At 33.8% G+C, this 20,117-nt stretch overlaps 1 protein-coding gene across 1 annotated transcript in view; it reads right to left on the bottom strand.

Annotated features, from left to right (window-relative positions):
* The window catches only part of LOC118199025 (trypsin-1-like), a 124,930-nt gene extending 105,124 nt beyond the window's left edge, over nucleotides 1-19,806 (bottom strand). Inside the window, exon 1 of the mRNA XM_035370838.2 lies at nucleotides 19,507-19,806. The gene's annotated coding sequence lies outside the window, so the exon portion shown is untranslated. The remainder of the gene's footprint in view (nucleotides 1-19,506) is intronic.
* Between the last annotated feature and the right edge of the window lie 311 nt (nucleotides 19,807-20,117).

Here is a 20,117-nt window from a genome sequence, read left to right as displayed (position 1 = left end):
TTAGAGTTTTTGAACTAGTATAGATTTAAATTAATAATTTAAATTTGAATTTGATTGTTATTTTAGTTACAACGCCATAAGTGGGGAGTTGATTTTATTAGCACAAGAAGTGCATTTATATTCAAATTTCCATTTTAATGAAAAGGTTGTTTAAACTTTTTCAAGTCTCTGTAATTACTTCGGACACAGTGATAATTCGCTTTACGTTTTTTTATGAGTTTGGAACTAATTTATGCTTCCAAAGCTCCAACCCCTGCATTTAGAATGTCATTTGCCAATTTATAGAACATTGTGTTATGGGGAGAAAAGAGGTGTTACTGAGTTCTGTCTTATTTCATTTTGTTTTAAGACTAGCTTCGTTTCATGGTTCAAGATGGGCTTCTCTATTTCACGAAGAAAAAAATATTCAAAATGTTTTATAGAACACTTTTGCTTTTTAATCCATGTCAATTTTTTTTTTCAAATTACACAAAATTTGTTAATAAAAACAATGTCAATGAACTGTGCTAAACTTTAATTATTTAACACATTTTAAGAGTTAATTACAATTATCTTTAAATACGTCTTTTGCATCTGATCTCCCATTTCTGGTAAAGTAACAATGCTCCTCGAGCCAGTGAGACCATTTGCAGATTTATATCCGAGAAAACTCACATGAAAATACAATTAAAGAAATAAAAGGTAAGTCTAACGAAAGCTAATAGAACTAAAGACAAAAGTTCAAATATCGTGAGGAAATAAAAATCAAATAAACACGTAAAATTAATTTGTCAGAACTAAGGATGAGAAAATACAAGAGGCCATCTCAAAATTATACGGATCATATACTGAAACGATTTTAAACAAAGATATGCGTAAAATAATTCTGAAAATCGTATCGGAAACGCAAGGAATTTTCTCTGTGAAAAAGGAAATAAAACTTTTTGAAATTTATTTGCTGAATTTCAGCTTTGTTCGTTCTCACATAAATCAGTTCTATTACTTTAAGAAACAATACCATTATGTGCTAATTGAACAAATCTCTGTGCAGCAATTCCTTTTACGCTTATCATGACTTGACAGGAGCTAGACATATGTATATAATTGAGTGGAAGAAACGCATTAATTGTTGTAGATTTTATTTTAGCATACATCCTTTCAGCGATTCAGCACTATCGTCCTCATCAACTCCAATGAAGCTGAAGAGGGTCATCGTGTTAAATCGCTGAAGTACTTTTGTTAAATGAAAATCAACGTTGTTTTTCTTACACTCAGATGGAAACTGTATTTAATTTATCCCATTGCCAGAGGCAGCTCTTTTGTTCTGGATTAGTCATTAAATTTATAAAAGGTGCATTATCACTATTAGTAGCAATCTTCTTAGTAAATATTTTTGATTTTATACAGTCCAATGATGCCTCATTTTTTAATTATCTAATTAGCAAAGCAAACTATCTAACTAAAGAAGTTTCAGTTTAAATTAAATTAGACAATTGATTTATCGTGTTTCTAACTCTGAAAATTCGTCCTTAATCTAGCGCCCGAACTAAAGTATGATGGATGATAACTTCTCCCTCATCTGCACTTGACTGACTGGGTTTTGTGCCTTCCCTTAGTCGCCCGTGGAGAGGGGGGAATGGAAAGAATTATCGCCCTTTCCCGTGCGGCCTGTCATGGTGTAAGTGCTTAGTATGTCCAACTATCAGCTGGAAGGTCCGTGGGAAGGCAGTATAGAATTTTCGTTTCCTAAACAAAAATGTCTAATATTTTCTACAATGAAGCCCGAATTAAAAATATCGTGGATGATACCCTCGTCACCACTTCGATTTGTGTGATTGAGTCTTTTACCTCTCTATAGTCGCCCTCTGAGAGGGGGAAGAATGTAAGAAACTATCGCATCTACTTTTGTGTGCTCTGTTAGTGTGAGTGGTTAGCAGGTTCAATTAGCAAGTGGAAGATACGTGGTTTGAATTCCACTGCGGGCTGATTTGATTTTTCATATTTCTTTCACCCTAAAGTCTAATAACTATGCACAACTATAAAATACGAACTGAAATTGTTTAAGTTTTGAAAGCTGTATAATCTTTTTTAAAAACTCTAGCGGCACTCGTTTCCGATACAGATAAGGTAATAGTTATCTCTGATATTTGTGTTAAACTGTAATAAAACAGACTTTCAAATCCAGATCTGCATTGTAGAATCTAAAAGCCCTTTTGTGCTGCAGTAACGTTATTTCTTTCTTAATAGCCACTTTGTTCGCGAATCACGTTTCGCCTTCCTTTGTCACATTTTCTTCATTCGGGAAGAACCGAATGTGCACTGACTGAGACATCATGTTCCTATGTTTGAAGGAACAAAAAAAACTCTTGTTACTTCAGCGCTTTTCATAAGAGGTTTTAGTCTTAGCGTATGCTTCCTTTCGGTACAAGTTGAATATTAAGTATCTGTTTCAGAGCAGATGGTCACTGATAAGGCCTTTAGAAAAATGCATAACTCCCAGAAAAAGCTTTGAGAATGTAATTTAATTTTAACGGTTGTTGAGAGTGGACGATACAATGCAGTTGAAATTCGTGATTAAATTGTATGCTCGATAAAAACTTTACATATCTCTGGAATCAGGAACAGCTAGTTATGAATAAATAGCGTTTACGAATAGATAAGTTATACTTGAAACGAGTGTTACATCTATTAAGATCCTAGTAAGAAGACGACATGATAGTGATAATTCTTGGTGAACAAAAGAAAAAAAATATTTCGAATACGACCCTTTTCAATCCCTCCCTAACAAAATGTGTAATAAATGACAATAATGAGCAGTTTGTATGTCAGTGATGTATAGCACTTCCTACATGGAGAATATCACAGGAGATGTTTTTGTAATAGCATGTTTTATACAATGGTTTCCATTCGCATATGCTACGTTGAATTAAAACGTAATTTCTGCAGCATAAAATAACCACACACACTATAGTCGAGAATCGAAGCCATGACCTTTAATTTGGTAACTGATTGTTTTGGCTACTACATCAACAGGACTCATGGAAGAAACAAATACGCTACTGGCCATCCAAAATGCAATACGAAGAAGGACAAGAGATAGCAAAGCAAATTATTTTCGGAGAATACACGTAGCATCAACGTTAATTGATTAGAAATACAGTCTTCTTTGAAACGAGGAAGCCGAGAAAATCAACAGTGAGTGTTGTCTCTACGTTCATCAATAACCGCTACTACACGCCACAGCAATGACTGAAAGAAGGTTTGAATGTGTTGCTGGGGAATATTAGCCCATGCTGCATTCACACTTAGCCAAAGTTCATCTAGTGGAAGCGGCATGCCGGGCTAGGTGTTCTGCAATCATTGACTAGATATTCTAATTGGAAGATAGATACGGAGAAAGGGCAAGCCAGGGTAGCAAGTGAAATATGGTGCGCTAAGAAGAAAACTTGAACATTGCGTGCAAGGTGCGGGCGCGCATTGTCCTGTTGAAATGTGGTCGCAGGCAAACCCTGAAGGTAAGGAAGGGAAAAAGACAGCAAAACTTCAGAGATGTGGCAATTAGCTGGTAAGTGTACGGATAATGCGTTCTATGGGAGTGCAGGAGTGGAATCATATACCACCATCTCACACCATATTATAGGGTGAAGGACCAGCCTGACGACGCCATAACCCAACAGTCGAGCAGCCTCTATCCACGGCTTTTCCTAATTCTAATCCGACTATCGTAGTACTGCAGGCAAAAGCATGATTGGTTCGAAAACGCAATGTAATAATTTTAGGATGTCCATCTCCCCCGTTCAGTGCACCATTGCAAATGCAAACGCATGTGGTTTTAAGTTAAACGTAAGCGAAGCAATTAACGCATAGTAGATAGTCCATCGTACTGTAAACGATGTCGAATTGTTCGTGCAGACACCGATTGTTGCTTTACTGACTGCATTTGTTGTGATATTATTGTGGATGTGGTAGTGCGCTTCATCAGTGCCATGCGCATAGTATGCAAATCTTCCCATGAAGTGGTGTGACGAGGTGTCACTATTGCTCCTGTCCGTCAGCCGTTTCTTTCCTGCATCCGTCAATTCCATAATCGCATGATTGTTGCTTTACTTCGTCCGACACAATGACCGATTTCCCGGAAAGATAATCCGCAATCTCTGTGTGAAACGATTCTGCCTCGGTCAAATTCAGAAACATGCTTGAAAGATGCATATTGAAGCTGCACACGCAAAAAAAATCTCACGAGAGAAAAACTCCCGCTATTCAAAATAACAATATTTCTTCCCTATATATACCGACCGTAAGAAGCGCTGCAGTAGCCCGTGATGTGCTCGGGAGCTGAAATTGCATTCATATATTTCATCGCGTTATACACATTATGCAAGTTTCATGCTGTTTGAATGCTTTCTTCATGCTGCTGCATTTTGGATGATCTTCAATTCCCTACAAATTAACATAAAGTTTAATTCATAAATATAATTATTTATTTATTGGTATCATAGATTTTTAGTACAGGTTTTCTACTCACAGCCCAATCGTTATAATTCTGAGAAATTCCCTGTATACCAAGACCTCTTACCCAAAGTGAAAAACTAAGCAAAACAAAAGACATTTATCTATAGATTTCAAAAATTAACAAAACTACAGTATTTTCCTATTATAACTATGAGAAGTATGATTTTTAAGAGTGTAAGTAACTGTATTGCTTAGTAACGTAGAAACTAATTTTTTCCCTTCACCATTGCTGATCACTATAAAAAAGAAAGGTAGTGAAATATCTTTATTACATGCAGATGTCAGTATTTTCGCTTGTGCGCATTTTATTGTCAGATATTCAAAAAATTTGTTACTTAGAATTTTTTCTTTTTTCAAATTGCAGAATTTTTTCAAAATGCATAAACTTCTTTCTTGAATTTTATGCTTTTCCCGAGAAAGGATTATCACTAAGAAATCTGGATTTCAAGTGTTCAGTCAAGTTTATGCCTTTCTGAATGCTCTTTAGAGCAAAATTTGGAATTTGATTTGCTTCAAGTAATTCATTGGATACTTGGAATTTTAAATTTGTTTGTGTGAAATTATGCCCAATATTTTTATAAGCTTTCCAAAGTAATTGTTTTTTGATCAATTATTGTGGAAAACTTATAAATGTGGAAACATTTTATTTGATATAAATATCAATATATATGTTAATGTCATATATATATATATACTAGAATTCGCTTAGCATTTAAAAGCCAACCTATTACTACACTGGTTTCCGAAAGTTAACCAACAAACGGAAGACTAATGATAGCTCGGAAAAAATTGGATGAAACTTGGTGATAATATTTATTACACCATAAACACAAAAAATCTAAGATTTTATAATAATATGAATTTCCTACACTTAATGTTTAATACATTTTTTAAACTGATAGAGAGGGCATTAATGGCTTTCTTACAGAAGCGTTCCCAGGAAGCGAGTTAATACTCACAAACAAACTTTTGTGACTGATTATGGCGAAGGGTGAGAGAGCTATCTGTCTTACTGATATTTTTTTTGATGATCTTTATGAGTGAAATTGTCTAATATCACTTTACACGCGAGAAAAACCTGACGCAGCCAGCTCGTTCATTGTAAACAGATCCCGAGACGAACTACTAGGGTAAAGCTGTCTTATCCACTCAACCACTGACAAGACCAAATATTCCTCTATAATGTGTTGCAACTCTAGCGTATGTGCAATGTGTACAGTTTGTTCCTGTTCTGTGAAATAATTGGACTTAAAAGGCCGTACTGAAATTTAAATATGCAGAAGTCTTTTGAAACCAGTTAATGACCCAGCGACCTATTAGTTTAAAAGCTCGTTTCCAGAATAACTACAGCAGAGTTTAAAGCAGCCTAAAACAATCCTAGCAGCTATGCTTTCTGCTTTATGAGGTAATTAACTCTATGACTGCTAAACAATGCCCAACATATTTTAGCATTACGAAGTGACATACTTAACACATCTCAAACTTGCTGGAAAACAATAGGAGGGATGTTTAGCTGCTTAATTTTCTCCTTAATCTAATGAAAACATTTTTCCTTTTTAATCCCTGAAAAGACAACATTACGCAGTTTAGCTAGAAAGGATTTGTCGGTTTTGCCTCTTTTGTATGTAATGTTACCAGAAATATATACTGTAATAAAGTAAAAATAATACCGAATTTCTTTCTTATTGATGCAATTCCTTCTGGAATGACTCAGCTAGAAGACTTATTTAAAGTATATGCGTCCTTTTGAAAAATTTATTATGAAACGAATTTAATTATTAAATCGAATATGTTGATTAAGAGTACAAATTTTAAAAGTCGTAAATTCATTTAATAAAATTAGAATAAAATTATATTTCTCAAATTTGCGCAGTAATGTACAATCAGAAAGTTTTAACGGAGCAGAAAGCATAAATAATTAGAAATAGTACTCTCTAGGTTTAGAATTCCATATTTACCGATTTCTAGACGGATGTGCTTCCAATCACCCCTCTTAGACCCGTGATTAGGGAAGAGAAATTTCCTTACAATGTGAAGGATTTTTAATGTGATACTAAGCTTATGTGTCCCTCAGCTGGTATAGTGGTTAGTGACACTAACTGACGTAGCGATGGGCCCCAGTTGGAGCCCCGGAGAAGGCACGGTTGCAACTGTCTGTCCCTTCATAGGTGCTTCCATAATGAAATGACCACCACTTTCGGTCTGTGTAATGGCGCAAGGCTAATGGTTATTAAATAAAGCGCTCGACTATTAAAAAAAACAAAACTTAACTACCTACTTGATACACATTGTAGAATATTCTAATGAACACTAGTTAAGATGTACAAAAATATACTTTGGTTAATATTTTGCAAAATATTTTGAAAAATTCCTAATTTAGTACCTGGCTTTTAAAACTAATCATCCTGTTAGTATGTAAATAAGCTCAAAATATAGTTTTCGCAGCTGTGAAGAATTACATTTTACCTAATTTTCACCCGAATAACCAGTAATACTAGTAATAACCAGTAAAAAGCACAACTGCGGTACCTTCTATCATTTCTTATATTAATACAGATACAAGAAACAGTTGTTTTACATTACAAATTTCTATATTCCATTGCATAAAAGAGCTTTTCTATATTCCATTGCATAAAAGTCATTTTACTCGAAATCTAATCTACTTGTTATATAAATGCAGAACGCATACGGAAAATAGGAATTTTTTGACTTTATAGTGGCGTTTTAGAAGTTATATAAAAATTATAGTGGACGAAAACATTTTCACACACATACACACAGACAGAGATCTTTATAAAAATGGTAAAAACATGTTGTAAGGACCTCATGACAACTCTGTATCAAATTTTTGGACTGAAAACATTACCTCCCTTATCTATATATCTATCTATCTGTTGGCGGAACGTAAAAAATTTTCATATTACACTTTTCTGTGTATCAGTATGGTATAACTATATGGAAGTTAAGAATTAAGTAACAACTCTAAACATAAAGAATCAAAGGACTATATGTATCTTTAAATGCAATGATTTCTATGCACCATTATCTGGAGAAAATGAGTTCTAAAGCATCTAGCCTGTTTATTGGGATACTGGAGATAACAAAGTTTAATCGTCGATGACATATAAACAATTGAACAGAAGTGATATCATGACAGGTGTTGTTCTCAACTCTTTTAAAATTTAAAACAGATTGTTATGATGTTTTATTGATAAGGGTTCAGAAACCTGCCTTGAGCTCTTAGAAAAACTTCTCGAAATACTTAGAAGACATAGAATACTAATAAATGCAGATTCTTATCTTCAAGGATGTTCAAATTTCTTGTTCCGCATAGCATACACAAAGTATTCTATTCAGTATTATGATATAAAGATTTAAGTTAATTATAATCTCGGTATATATGTTTGAACAGAGATGAGATATAGCAAAATGTATCATTTCAGACTATTTTCTGTAATGACACTGCATGACATCTGACATATTTATTCCGCCAAAAATGCATATTATTAATGGAAACTTAAAATTTAATAATTAATTAATTATTTTATTTTTTAAATCACTTAACATTTAAATATTTTGTAGTTCTGCATTTAATTTTACACAATTACGTACTTGTTAACATTTCACATAGTTTCCATAAGTGTTTATATGAGTATGTTCTTCGCATACGCGTGCATTAAATCAGTAATTTAACAATATCTACAGCTGCCTCAAATTTAAATAATAATTTTCACCAGCTGGTCCTAGGAATGTGCTTTTGAACACTGCAGTTGCACTTTTAAGCAGAATTTGTTTTCCTTAAAATGCAGATTATGGTAGAACTCTCAGCGTCTTTCTCCCGCCTTCTACGCTGGGCGCGTATTGCAGAGGTCCGTGGTTCAATTCCCGGCGAAGGCGTTGCTCATTTTTTCATCTAGCCTGCTTCCAAAACTACCTAATGTCTCTACAGTGGCGCCCGAACTAAAAGGGTGGTGGATGATGATTCTCCACACCCAGAAATCGGCGATTGGATCCCCTAAAAACCTCAGTCGCCCTTTAAAAGGGGAAGTATGTAAGGTAGTTCTCCCGCCTTCCTAGAATGCCTTCGTGGTGTTGTGGTCTGCAAGCTGGGCTGGTATTTCAGAGGTCCGTGGTTCGATTCCCGGCGAAGGCATTGCTCATTTTTCATCCTGCCTGCTTCTAAAAATACCTCTGATGTCTCTACACGCTTAACTAATTATTATATTATTAACTAACTATTATTAAAAATAAATACATTATGATACAATATATATTACCATTATATTATAATTATTATCATTAACCAATTACATTAACTAATTATTATTAATGCACTCGGTAATCTTTCTAGATTTCCAGAAGAATTCTCGTTCGGCTTGAAATTACAGACTCAGTAAGATGTTTAACTTAAACTTAACGTTCTCCTAAGATGTTTAACTAAGATGTTTAACTTAAACTTAACGTTCTTCTGCTGAGAATACATTAACAGTTCAGCTGTATACAACCAAATATCAAACTGAATGCTAAAAACTTGGTCTTTGCGGTTAAGGCGCCCTTTAAAACAACCACAGGTGAATCTAAAACTCACTAACCATCAGCACAACCCTTCGGCAGGTAGAAACAGCTTTTCTAGTGTTTAACACTAAGTTCCCAGTACACTCTCACTTAAAGTACGTCCTTGCTCTTTATTTTAGCTCAATTAACTTGCATTTCTGGTAAAGCTAACGGAATGTAGAACAGCAGGAAAGATAAATAGCATAAGAAAATAAAGCGTTCGGCACCATAGTAGACCAATAGCTTTTATTTCTCCATAACAGTCACCAATAGTGTGCAAAATTTTATGGATAATTATTCATGTTTAGTAAAGCAGAAAATGCCTATTTAGCTCCAGCAACATCCCGTGAATATAATTCGAGAATCTCGTATTCGTTCCTGTCAAAAATTGGTTGTTAGTTGTTAAATTTGCGAAAGAATTCAAAGCTCGGTAGTACATCGGTACCAGCAGGGAAGGTCAACTCCTCTAACCTCCACTGCATACGGGAATGTTTAAGGCACCTAAGCTATTTTAATCTATAATTATTTATTAAGAATTATTAATTAGTATTGTTATTAATTATTTATTAATTATTAATTTGAATCATTAAAGATAAAAATTTAATACTTGCAAATGTTTGAGTTACAATGATTAATAGATTTTACAAATACTCTGTCTTAAAATAAATCGTTGCAAATCTTTTATTGAAATTCTGTGTTAAGGCATAACACGTCAAGGAGTTAATTACATCATTAAAAGAAAATATCCGAAGCCGATTGCCAGCTTCGGTATTGTTAGTGAGACAGAGCAGCTCCAGAGAGCAGAACAAATAGGCTTCGGTGTATTTGGAACCGATGTACCTAGTCTTTGGAAGTATTCGTGAATAATCAGTAGCATATTTAATTAAGCAAGGATATGTGCGACAAATTGAAAAAATAAAATAGTAGAAAAAAATTAAGTTGTCATAAATAATTTATTTCCCATTTTTTATTGCTCATTCAAATTCAATAAACGGTTTCTGAAAATGTGCCTATTAATGACCGACTGGATAAAAACGTGAAACAGTGGTATTTTCTAGGTTTGTTTTGTTGTTCCTGTTGCATGTATTCCCTGGCTACATGCGGCTATCGTGTTATTTTTTCTGTCATGTGTGATGTGAATACGAGTCTTTACTTAGAAAAAGTCCTTTGCAAAGATGTTTCTCCCATTAGATGTACTGACTTTTCATATTTTGCCATTTTCAAACAAACCAATAAAGAACATTGAAATTATTAACTGCACATTGAAGTATAAGTGATGTGAAACTTTGCAGTAAAAGTGCGATACGTTTTTAGTTTTCATCACAAAAGTTGTAGAGACATTAGGATTTTTTGGGAGCATGAAAGATGAAAAATGAACAACGTCTTCGCCGGGAATCGAATCACGGACCTCTGGAACACGCGCCCAGCTTGCAGACCACTACACTACGAAGGCATACTAAGAAGGCGGGAGAAATACCTTATGAAGTAAGCTAGAAAAAATGTAATATGAGCGCTTGTTCTAATAGAGTATTCATATTATAAATTCTCTATACCTGTGTTTATATGACCTGTGTTTATATATCCATTGCTTAGCATCTTTAGCATAAGAACTCAAATTGAACCCTTATGTAAGTTTCTAGATGATCGAGATTCTTTCTTTTTCATAGCTGAAATAAGCACTAAATATTTTTGCTTCTGTATTGTCAAAACAAATTGTTTTACTGTTCCAATTATCTTTTGGCTAAATCTTTAAACTGATCTGTTTTAAGAGAAGATCGCTCCGTGCTTGCAAAATATTTCCTTTCCTTATTGTTTGAGAAATTTCTTAGATTTTTAGATATTTTCAGGAGATAGATATTTTTTGGCAGCCTGTTAGAAATCCCATATCTTGCACATCATTTTCCTTTATTATTTTTATCTTATTGTGAAGATTCGAAACTTAAATTAATATAAAAAGAATTTAGAAACCTATATTTTGCCTTTTGTAATGCAAAAATAATCTTTCGCTTCTTCCCAGTTATTTGCAGAATATTTTTATTTTCCTCATTTAGCTATTTGCACATTTCACCTAAAATATAGCTTTTCCTTCTTCGATTATTTTCAACAATACCAGAGCAAAGGAAGACTCATTATTTAAAAGAAAAAATTAACTAAGCAAAGTATATAATTTTATTTAAATACGTTTCCAAAAATTAAAAAAAAAAAAAACCCACTAAACTCTACTTATTTTTGGCATTTTTATTTACTACTCAAAATGTTGCCAAAAATAACATTATTTTATATGAAAAACAGATAAAATTAAAACAATTTAACTGAGAAAAATTTCCGTAAAAAGAAATTTTCATTGCAACATTTAGAACATAAAGTAGAATAAGCTTTGGAAAAAGAAATTTAATAAGATTCAAAAGTATTTGCAACCAAATGGCTGAGGACTTTCAAGTGTGACGTCACACAAATAGTCGACTTAACCTCAATTCTTTGCAAAATTTATGATCACTTGGTTTTAATGAGGGAATGAATAAACTTGTTTCTTTCATTCATTAGCAACAAATATCATCCAATACGAATTGTTACTATTTGGCAGTGTATTGCAAACATATTTAAAAAGAAAGGTGTACATGAACTTTACTTAAGTTGCAAAACAATAGAATATAAGATAGCTGAGCCTGTTTGTCTATTAAAGATGCTCACGTACCTAGTCAAATTCAATAAATTATTTACAGCGGAGTGAAATATAGCCTCGGAGACTGACTCATCCATGTGGGTAAGTGAAGCTCATGAAGCATTTGGAGAATGTTATGAGATTTTGTTTGTCACTTTTTCCCATTACTTTCTGTATGCATTAACTTATACGTTATCACTTATGATAGCTATGATATTTTCGCAACTCAATTTAAACTTTCTTACCTTTTTTACTTCCTTGTACGAAGTAAAAAGGAAGTATTGTAATCGCGAAAAGTTTCAGGCAGCATATTTCAGCGAAAATATCCATTTTGACCGCTATCGAATGCAATTTAACGATGTCTTTGCGTGATACCTGTACGTAAGGAAAGAATAAAATACTCTTTTCCTCAAAAAAAATTATAAAACTGCTTTAAAAGGAATTCTGAAGAGAATTTTTCGTGGCGTCTGTACGAACGTATGTACGTACGTATCTCGCATAACTCAAAAAAGCGTAGCATCAGAACGTTGAAATTTTGTATATAGGACTGCTATAACATGCAAATGTGCACCTCGTATTTTGGTTGCAATCGGCCGCAGTATATAAATATATTTATATATATATCCACTCTGTTACCCGGCTCAGTGATCTCAGTTTCTTTACTCTTATATGTTTGTAAATTGTACATTTTTTGCTTTAAAAATGATTGAATTATGTTGTTCTTATCTTCCGGTTAAGGTTTTTATGCCTTTAGTAAATCTGTATGATATATTTTTAGAACTATCAACAATTTTAAAGTTGTTTAAGTGCCGCTAAGCCTAATAATTTTTTTGATGGCGGCCATTGCTTGTTTACATTTGAAACAGCAGGATAGTGGATTTGTTGTCAATCTAGAGAAACTTAGCTTCGCAACAACAAAGATAACGCCTTCATTTATTATTGCGGATTAAATCATGCTTAATCCTTTCTGGAATTTTTTCGAGGAAATAAGTGTTTAAAATTTACTTCGTAATTTTTAATACAGATATTTTGAGTTTTTATGTATTTTTGCCTTGTCGCGAAGTGAGAACTGAATTAATTGGATGAGAAATACTCAATCGTCTGTGAAAAACTGTTTCATTTTTGTTTTGTTTACTTAATTTCTTTTATACATCGTTCTAGCTTTATTATAGTATTTGAATAGAACATGTGGCAACGATTAGATAATTCTTTAAATGATATCAATTTTGTGCATTCTGAGTTATAATATGAACGAATTATAATACTGTTAAGTGAACCTAGAGCCACAGTGTCGCTATGGTAAACAAATAGAGTGAATTTTAAAGAATGCATTTATTCTGTTGTGGTTTATGCGCTGTCGGCGAAGTAGATTTAATTCAATCCAATAAGTTTTAATGAAATGCAAGAAAAAATGCGTATAATTTAATATTCCGTACAAGGAAGTCATGTGGTGTACACATCAGATTTTTTAAATTCGGCGAGCATAAAAAGCAATAGCAAAAGAAAGCTTTAATTAAAGTTTATAACTGTCTATGTAAATAGTATGAACATACACGGTGACTCAATTTGGCTATATGCTTGAGGTAGATGTAGTATGCTATTCTATACTGTAAAAAAGAAAATAGTGAATAGTAAATCCCACTTAAAACTTATTTCCTTTCAAGTAACAGTCAAGTGCTCGAGCTTTTATGCATTAGATAAGATAGCACTGAATACGCAGCAATAAGCTACATAGGCAGAGCAGGTTACTTCAGGTAAGAATGATCATGAGGCAGTGAGGTTAGACAGATGAGATTGGGATGTCAATGTGACAATTTTGCCGGGTAAATATAGAAGACGATTGTTTGTGATTGAAACATCAGAAGAGAAAACCATTTGGTATTACTCACAGTCGTATTGATATTGTAGCATTGATAAGTGTTCGCATAGCCCATACAAAAAAAATCAGTAGGTGAGTTTTGTCTGTATTGCTCTTAATTTGAAAAACAGATTTTCCAAATAGATAGCCATATTTCTGTCTCACTCTGCATTTAAAATTAAGCAGGAAGCAGGGAAAGAAAATTGGAATTTCGAAACAGTCTTTCATGTAGAACAAAACGCATGAACAATACATACGGCATGAAAAAACTTTCTGCTTTTAATATGCTTATTTAGTTAACAAGAATGATATTCGCGGGAAAAACGAGAAATATATTTATGTAAATTAAACTGTTAAGTGAAAACATGACTAGAACTTTAAAAAAAATCTTACTTCCGATCTTCAAATTACGAATGTAGAAACTACTTTTCTCTGCACCTTTATTACTAGATAGTTTAATTGCCTTACACTATTTTAAATAATATTTCTCTTAGCATTTTCTAATAGCCTTATCAGTTAGCCTTTTTAAATATTATCGTAAAGAGTGGTGAATCCGCTTTTAATTCTATGCATTAAATTCCAAGCCATGTGAATCTAATCAGATATACATCAGGTAATTAAATATTCTTTAATAAAGGTTATCTTTAATATGTGTTTAATTAGCATGGTATTTTTCGAAACATTTCTGTGCTGTAATTTCAGTATACTCGCCAAGACTAGCAAGACAGTATTCCAAATTTAAGACCTCGGTAATCGAACTTTCTCCTGAAAACTGTCTTCAGTCACAACTTTATCACAAAAGAAGCATCTTTAAAATTCCTTCCAACATCAGTGACGTTGAGTGTCATCTGCTTCGGATGAAGTATATTTGACCTAAATCAGATTCAGAAAAGAGCAGCTGTATGTTAAGTAGATTAAGGAATTTTTGTTAATTACGTCGTCTACCAAAAATAAGAAATTCCGAGCAAATAATTCCATATCTAGAATAATAAATAATTTTTTATAATATGTGAAATGGGTATTTCAAAGTTATTTTAGAAGAATTTGCGACCCTTCTATGACATTTTACTTTTCTTAAAAGTTGCAGGGTAATTATTATGTTTAGTAACCAGTTATTTATAATTTCAGCTTTACTATCACGTCTCTTTCCCGTTTACGTACCAGAATGCAAATCAGTTGACCAGTATTTAAGTTGAGGGTTTTGGTCTGTAGGGCAAAGCGTGTTTCTCCCTCTCGAGGCCACATTACTAGGTTCCATTAGCTCAGATAAGATTGCAGTTCTTCGACCTGCATTATTGCAGCCGATATTTAAATTGTTGCGCCAGTGAGAAGCTTTGAACCAACTTGGCCTTAAATCAGTTGTGCAGTTTTTGACTACTAGGTTTGGGTTTGGTTCAGCTCATAATGGCAAAGCACACTAGGGCTACCTACCTAAGAGGAAGGGATGCTTTTATTGAGAACTTTCTGAGGGAAACTGGCTCGTATACACTTGATGCATGGAGAAAACCTCGAAAACGGCCATATAGTCAGGTTGTTCGCCTGAAATCGTATCCAGGTCGAAACTACCGGTGTTAAATGACTTTACCGCTCAGCCGCTGTTGGGCCCTTTCGCTATACTTGGCTTAATTGAATTTGGCTGTTACTTTAAGTTTCATCGTCAGAAGTTGTGGTTGATATTTGTAAGCGCAAACGTACATTTTATGTTCAAGTTGTGATTCAACAGAAAGGTTATTTTAAACCTTTTTAAGATTTGTTACTTCAGACCAAGCGATAATTTGCTCCAAGTCTGTAGCAGTTTGAGTCTGGCTTATGCTGTCCAAGAATATGAAACTGAGTAGTGTTAATAAGGAATAAAGACTTCACGAGAAATATCAGAAAAAAATAATAAAGGGTGAGATGAAGGGAAACTTTAAACACAGGTATAATTCCCATTAAATAAAAAGCTTGTACATTTAACAGAAAGCTGAGAAGGATATCTCATTAAATCAACATTTTATACTGAAACTTACACAATAAAAATACGAATTAACTAGAAATCATATACAGCAGATCTTTTCAAAAAAAAAAAAAAAAAAAAAAAAAAAAAAAAGAGTATGATCTGTTGGAGATTTTTAAGTTTTAAAAAGTTTTATAGTTTGGAAATTGGGAAAGGAAACGTATATCTGTGAAAGATTATACTTTAACAAAGAAACTTTTAAAAATACGAAGAAAAATAAAACTAAAGCACTAGATGTAACTATAAAATCTCATAAATGATCTTTAAATAATACACTGATAAAAGAATCCTACAGAACAAGATAGAGCGATAAAAGAATCCTATAGTAAATATAGAGAGATAGAAGAATCTTATAGAACAAGAGCTCGCTTTGAGACAGCTCAGTATCTGATTGTAATATCTGCAGCGAAACAAATTATTAACATATATTAAAAAGCGAAAAAATGTATGAAATTCTTATTACCGCGATATCATTTCTACAATCTGTATGCATTAAATTAAGTGTCAAATTAATATTTTTTGAATAGCAAATAATTTTTATATTATTGTCTTTTAATAACAGATTTTGAATGCAAATTAAGTTTTCAAAAAATTTTAAATCTTTCAGTTTAATCACAGAATATTCGTAATTTCAGTACTACACAAAAATACCGCTCGTTAGAATATTTCAATTTACTTCTATTGCGATATTAATTTTGAATGTTATAAAAACCTTTTTAATATTAATTCCCTAAAGAGTCCTTTCAGTTTTTCCATTGCCTCTTTTTACTATTTTACTTTGTCCTAATAAATAGAAAAATTACTAGATAATAAAAATATAAATTTCAACTAATCAGAACTGTTAGAATTGCATTTGCGAATTTTGTCATACGTATTAAACGATTATTGAGGCCCCTTGGCACAGTGGCTAGCGCATCGCGCAGCAGCAACACAGGTTCGGGGTTCGAACCCCGGGCTGTACAAGGTCGACTCAGCCTTTCCTCCCTTGATTTCCATCACTTGGGTCGATAAGATGAGTACCAAGCTCTCTTGGGAACTAACCACTGGGGGTCCTGCGACAAGCTGATCATTTGTTCAGGGCATATGCTTACGCACCCCAGGGCCCACGGTCAAGAAAGCAGATTTCAGGGCACTGCAGGCCTTGGCCCATTTAGGGCTGTTTGCGCCACTGAGTTCAGTTTAGGTTTTTTTTAGTTTTATTAAACAATTATTAATGCATGTAATTTTGACTACATAACAATGCTTGCATTTCTATATAAGCTTTGAATTTGCATTTTTGCGTTTTATATACACTTTGAGTTTGGCATTGGAAGTTGTTTACTACTATCTAAATAACTAATGCAAAAGTTTGAAGCTTGCTTTACTATAGGAGAAAGGTGAAGATTTCAATGTTCTGCATATCAACACGTTACGTTAGGTTAGATTATTTTAATATAGAAAAGTATATGAGGACTATCTGCCTAACAATAAGGATGTTTTTGTGGAAGATGTTCTAAACGAAAGTGGCTCGTATTCTCATTACAGATAGGAAAAACCATGAAAACCAACCATGCAACCAGTCCATTCGCTAGAGTTCGAACCCGAGTGAAACTGCTAGTATTCTGCGGTTCTGCATCTGAACCACTTATAAGGTCATCAGTATAACCAATATCAGAACATCTATTACAGCTACTTGCCAACTATAATGTTGATCAAGAGGATCAAGGATGCAATGTCTGTGCTCTATCCCTCAGTCAAGCCAGAAGAAATCTTCTGTTACTTGTAACTCAAATTTTATGCAGAAATCTCGCAAGAAATGTGACATCCGACAGCAGTTGAGTAGACGAAGAATGTGTGAAATATATGAGGCACACCAGTTCGTTACGTATTCGATTGAGTCTTCACGTGTAATACGCAATGTAAAAACCAAACTCTAATCGTACAAGTACCAAAAACAGACAACCAGTTCAAGTAAACAATTTATCATGCTATCATTTCTTATTGATATGAAACCGCAACGAAAAACAAAAACTGTTTATACACCAAAAAAGATGTGTATTTCAAACTTTGTAATGTAGCCAAATAAGACAGGAATCTGCCACGTACTGTGCACTAATGATCTATATGATCACGTCCCATAAGGTGACCAATAAGATGACAGAGCTCATTAAGTTCTTGTGAATTTATTAAAACTATGTATACAACAGGAAGTAAGCTCGCAACTTTATTTTCATTTATAGTATTCTTATAACGCGCCTTGAATTACGTAAGCAGTAATAGGATAAGACATGGCTCTGATAACCAATAGTATAGTCCAACTATTCTGCATATTTTTCTTTGCCCTATCACTAGGCTTTGCAGTAGATTTATATGGTATAATAGCGCAGTAGGACTATATATGTATCGCGAACGGCGAAGTCTTGTTGCTCTGTACACTTACTTCTCAGTAGTGTAAACAAAAAGTTTTCGAGAACTTCCATTTATATTTAAAATTATCAAATACATTTCTTTATTGTATCTGCTGTTCAATTTCAGAATACTTGGCAAAAAAAAGTATTTAGTTTGGGCTGAATTTACAAAATTAATACTTAATATATCGTGCAAAATATTGCCTTAAAGCAAGACACGTTTACCTTGGTTTCAGAAATTTACAGTGATTTCAAATATATAGGAAAAACCGTGTATGTATTGAATTTTATAAAATAGAAGGCCCTATGTGTACTTAATATTGCATGCTCAAACTGGATGTCCTTATCTCGCTAATTTCAAAATGCATGCTAGATCAGGACATTACGTAACAGTACCGACAGGTTGTTTACTGAATAAAGGCATTCTATCTGAGTATGGGCTGAATGCATGAAGTTGCGGTATCATAAGGTTTAGTTTGGTTTATTTAATTATGGCGAAGCTCACGAGAGCTCTCTGCTTAAAGGAAGAGATGCCGTCATGGCGGACTTTCTAAGAGAACTCGGATCATGTACACGTTACCCAAAGGGAAAACCATGAAAGCGCCCATGCAGCCAGCCTTTTCGTTGAAATTCGAGCCCCAGATTGAATTAAGAATTTTCAGGCACTTTTCGGATCGGCTGCTGGAGGGACGATAACATGAGGACATTATGTTATAGTTAAGGAAGTCAAAATGCTGATTCTCCCATGTAGATGATAGGGACGATACTTTTGGAGAAACCTAGTCAACTATTGTTTTTATTCTACAAATTTACTTATAATTTACAGATAAGCATTTCACGCAGAGAATCAATTTGACTATGTTCTGAGTTAAATAGCATACATATTTATTGGATCTTTGAAATTATTGCCTCAATAAGAAACGCAAGAACCTCTTTTGAGTGTGTACCTAAGTTTTATGAACTTCAGATAACTATAAGATGAAAACAAATATGCTGTAAATTTTCTGAAATAGAATAAAAATTCTTATCAAATAAACGAAACTGAAATTCCAAATGCTGCCAATTATAGAAGGTATTATACTAGGTAAGGATAGTTTGTTTGAGTCGAGCTTAAAGAATTCAAGACAGATGAAAGCTGCATACTTCTTAGATAAGTAAATAAACTCCGTATGGTGTTGTGTTGAAAACTTCATAACAGTAAAAGCACGTAAGGTTTACGTAGCTACAGATTTCATAGACTGGATTCGCTTAGTCAAATGTCCTGCAGAAAAGTCTATGATACAGTTGTGGTGCCTTGATAAATGTATGAAAGCACCCGCTAAAAAGTTAAAACTTTTAAATAAAAATTCTTATTATTAAATTCCTTTCCGTAGGAGATAATCTTTCAAAAGTAAAACGCCGTATAGTGTACTTAACTTAGATCTCATAATCAATAACTGTCAAAGTCCCGCTTTGTTATTATTTATTCATTCTCTAAATAACAAACTTATTAAAAATTACTCCTGAAAACATAAATATAAAATAGTTATGCTGTGTAAAAATATTGTCGTACACTTACCAGAGCAACCACTTCCGTAAGAGCGCAGTGAAAAATCGAAACTATTCAAAATTATCGTCTCTCACCGTCGAAGGTAAAACTGAAATCCTATGACATAACAGCCTGTGAGGGAACGAGAATAAGTGGGCCAAGTTCACTTCTCGAAACCCCAACTTCTTCCACGCTTCACGATCCTGCCGAACGAAGCGTCAATTCTCTCGCCGCCTGACCTCGATCCTCTTGCGGCAAACTCACTCCTTCTTCTCGCGGTCCGAGAGAAATGATGATGCGGAGTTCGGTCCGAAGACGAGATATGTGTTAGTGGAGCCTACAGGTAAAAAGGAGGTTGTTGATTGGGGGAGTTGCAAGACAGATTCGAGACCTACTTTTGCTAGCCTATGGGACGTTGCGAGTTTTGTTGAAATTGTGAGTGATTCTGGCTTTGGCGCCGGGGGTATTGTACGTCAATCGGGTGACACAAAAAAGTAAAAAATGAAAGATAGGGAGAAAAAAAAATAAATGAAAAAAAAACTTTAGAAGGGTGATTTTTAAATCGCAAGTAAAGTTGAAGCATCTTTCCGAGATGAGGATTATCGAAAGCCCGAAGGGAAAAACAGACAAAACATTTTGTT

The sequence above is a fragment of the Stegodyphus dumicola genome, chromosome X2 (assembly GCF_044657685.1).
Source record: "Stegodyphus dumicola isolate Sdum_Otavi_A_Nest chromosome X2, ASM4465768v1".
In the NCBI taxonomy this organism is placed as follows: domain Eukaryota; kingdom Metazoa; phylum Arthropoda; class Arachnida; order Araneae; family Eresidae; genus Stegodyphus; species Stegodyphus dumicola.
Note: the sequence above shows the minus strand (reverse complement) of the source record. Positions and strands in the feature narration are given on the sequence as shown.